This window comes from Acomys minous, assembly GCF_964271855.1.
Source record: "Acomys minous genome assembly, chromosome: 12".
Lineage (NCBI taxonomy): Eukaryota > Metazoa > Chordata > Mammalia > Rodentia > Muridae > Acomys > Acomys minous.
The window spans coordinates 36,112,712-36,116,113 of record NC_140493.1 but is presented as its reverse complement, the minus strand read 5'-3'; the positions used below and the strand labels follow the sequence as shown (position 1 = coordinate 36,116,113).

The 3,402-nt window shown below is 47.3% G+C and overlaps 1 pseudogene across 1 annotated transcript; it reads left to right on the top strand.

Annotated features, from left to right (window-relative positions):
• Positions 1 to 1,693: 1,693 nt before the first annotated feature.
• Positions 1,694 to 2,926, top strand: LOC311579932 (protein SEC13 homolog; annotated as a pseudogene). The gene has a single exon. The product of its transcript is annotated as a protein SEC13 homolog (transcript).
• Positions 2,927 to 3,402: the final 476 nt, after the last annotated feature.

Sequence of the window (3,402 nt, the reverse complement as noted above, 5' to 3'; positions counted from 1 at the left end):
ACAGGAAGACCTGAAATCGAATGGCCAGCACCTAAATAAAAAGCTAAGGGACATGGGACATGCATGTGATTGCAATGAGAGAGAGAAGATAAAAGCCCAGGGTCTTTCTGGCTAGGTAGTCTAGACAAGCAGTGAGCTCTGGGCTCAATAAGGGACCAAATCTCAAAAACCAAGGTTGCGTATGACTGACGGAGATCTGCTATCAACACCTGGCCTCCGTGAACACACCCGTGTGCACACGCTAGTGTACATGTTCAAGTAGCAAATACAAAATATAGCAAACCAAAACCAAAACAAAAACGTGGTAACAGCAGTGCCATACACAGAAGACAGCATTCCACAAGAAGAAAGGGGATTTACAAGGAAGGAGAATTTGATGTGTACAGGGGAGAATAAGGACGTCTGACCTTTGCACCTTGGAAACCAGAGCTGTCTGGGCAATGTGAGCGTGGGCAGAACAACGCAAGGCCTGGATAGATACATTTGGAGGAAATCACCGGTTAGAGCCGGGATGCTTTGCTCAACGAGTCAAACACAGCTGCTGCGGTTCCTACAACCTAGACAGATCAGAGCCAGCCTCGTTATCTAGACCGCAGAGAAAACAACTAAAAACTAAAGAGATTTGTCCCAAACTACACCCCTGAGCCAGAGTGGAACACGTTCTAGGTGACACTCAAACTCCGTGTTCCTTTTCTGAAGCCAATAGACACAACTACCTGGAGCCTATCTGATTCCGGTCCGGGGACAAAAAGGAAGTTTGCCGTGGAGTGAGGTGCCCTTTCTTTGCCTGTACTCCTTCCATAGAGTGCACGGTGCCTTTCAGAGTGCGTCCTCAGTAACTAGATCACTGTGAAGGTTTTTTTGTTTTTGTTTTTGTTTTTAACAAAGTGGGGAAGAATAGGAGCTGAAGACATGCCTTGCAAAGGGAGCCTGTGGTGTATACTCCCCAGATTGTGTCTTGAGATCACAGTGAACGATACTGGAAGGTGTTGAAAAACTAACTCCTCGTGGCGACATGTGTCATGTCCAAGAACATACAAAACATTGATATCTCCAGTCTGCAAACCTCTGACTCCACCGCACCCCACCCTTACTGCCCTGTGAAAACGGGCGTTCTAATTATATTCACCCTCTCCGTTGCTTTTCAGCATTAAGCTCTGGTAGTGCCGAAAGAGGGGCCAAGGTTTGGCTCTCACTCAGAACGGCATGTTACACACCGCCTTAAAGTTTGGATTTTCATGTTACCCAGAGGAAAGAGACTCAGAATGGAAAATATTGCCGAAGTTTCCCACCCTTGAGCAGCTGTTTAGGAAATCTCTAAAATGTATCCCGAGCGCCCTCTTCTGGCTGGAGCGAAGCATAGTTTAAAGAACAGTAAACCTCTGGTTGTTTGCTTGTTCTTTGACCAACCTGAATAGAAGTTATCAAGTGATCAAAAGAGAAAAGCTGTGAGGCCTAAGAAGAATTCTCACCTGTGGCTTTTCAATGCAAATGTAAAGCCTGCTTAGCGGGTCAAATGAAAAAGTACTCTCATGTTGGCCTGAAGCCTTGTTTTGGAACGTTTCATCAATAGGCCTGCTCAACTGACCATGGATAGCTAAGGTTGAGTGACCAGAACTCGCCAGCCTTCAAAAATTGTAAAACAGGGAAGCATTCTGAGCTGTCATGTCCTAAGCCGTGAGTCTCTGCTGCCGCAGCCATGATGTCAGTAACAAACACCGTGGACACCTCTCAACGAGGACATGATTCCTGATGCACAGATGGACTATTATGGCACCCGCCTAGCAACCTGACCCTCGGACAGGTCCGACAAAATCTTTGATGTGCAAAACGGAGGGCGGATCCTCATTGCAGACCTCAGAGGACATCAGGGGCCAGTATGGCAAGTGGCCTGGGCCCACCCCATGTACAGCAGTAGCCTGGCTTCCGGTTCCTAAGGCCAGAAAGTCATTATCTGGAAAGAAGAAAATGGCACTTGGGAGAAGACCCATGAGCCCTCAGGACACGTCTCCTCAGTGGACTCCGTGTGCTGGTCCCCTCATGACTACGGCTTGATCTTGGCCTGTGGGAGCTCCAATGGGGCCATCTTCCTCATGGCCTGTACAGGGGAAGGCGAGTGGGAAATGAAGGAAATCAATAATACTCACACGATGGGCACCTGCTGTTGTTCCCGGAAGTCGTACAGACCAAGCATCAGGGCAGAACCCCAATTACATCAAGACATTTGCATCAGGTGGCTGTGAAAACCTCATCAAGCTGTGGAGCGGGGAGGAGGTTGGCCAGTGGAAGGAGGGGCAGAAGCTAGATGCCCACAGCGACTGGGTTCCAGATGTTTCCCGGGACCCCTCCATTGGCCTGCCCACCAGCACCACTGCCAGCTGCTCTCAGGATGGCCGAGTGTTTATATGGACCTGCGATGATGCCTCAGGCAATATGTGGTCACCCAAACTCCTACACCAGTTCAATGATGTGATGTGGCACATGAGCTGGTCCATCACAGCAAACATCCTGACTGTGTGAGGTGGAGAAAAAAAAGTGGAAAGAGTCGGTGGATGGACAGTGTGCATCGGCGACGTCAACAAGCGCCAGGGTTCCATGTCAGCCTCCATCACAGAGGGCAAACAGAAAAATCAGTGACGACACAGGCAGCCTGGACTTCCGGTTGCCGGGACTGACCACTCTGTACTCTGGATGTACATCTAAACAAGTGCGAAGAAGGGTTCAAATGCTCCCAAGATTCCACACCCAAGAGTGCTCACAGATACAACATGGGTGCCCACCAGCTTTACTGGGATCCCATGTGTTTAGTAATTTAATGTCCAGCTGAAAGTATTCATGTTAGAAACAAGTGATATTATTTTTAAATATTTTGGCCATTTTAAACTATTTTTTTTTTTTTGGTCTCAGGCTGTTTCCAAGCTAATAAAAACCATATTGCATAGAAAGAGGAATTATAAAAACAGAACCCAAATGGAAGTTTAGAATGCAGTGTCGTGTTTTAAAGAATTCATTTTATTCACTTGGGAGTTCAGTGATCTTTAGAGTACTTCAAGAAAGAATGAAAAGCTCATGAGGCTGGGTATGAGAACAGAGGTTGATGAAAATCCGGAAAAGGCCCTCCTTTCCATGGTAAAACACTACGCCATTCCTCCACCAGATTCATGGTTTGTGCGGGAGATTAGGAAGTCTGTCTGCTCAGCCACTTGCCTCTGGTTCAGAAGGGTGGACACCACGTCTTGCCGGCTCTGGCACAACACTTTGTGACATTGGCTTGGCCATATTCTAGACACATTACTGTTTTAATTAGGGCTTCTATTGCTGTGATAAAATGACATGCATCATCAAAAACAACTTGGGGAGCAAAGGGTTTATTCTATCGTACAGGCCCACATCATGGTAAAT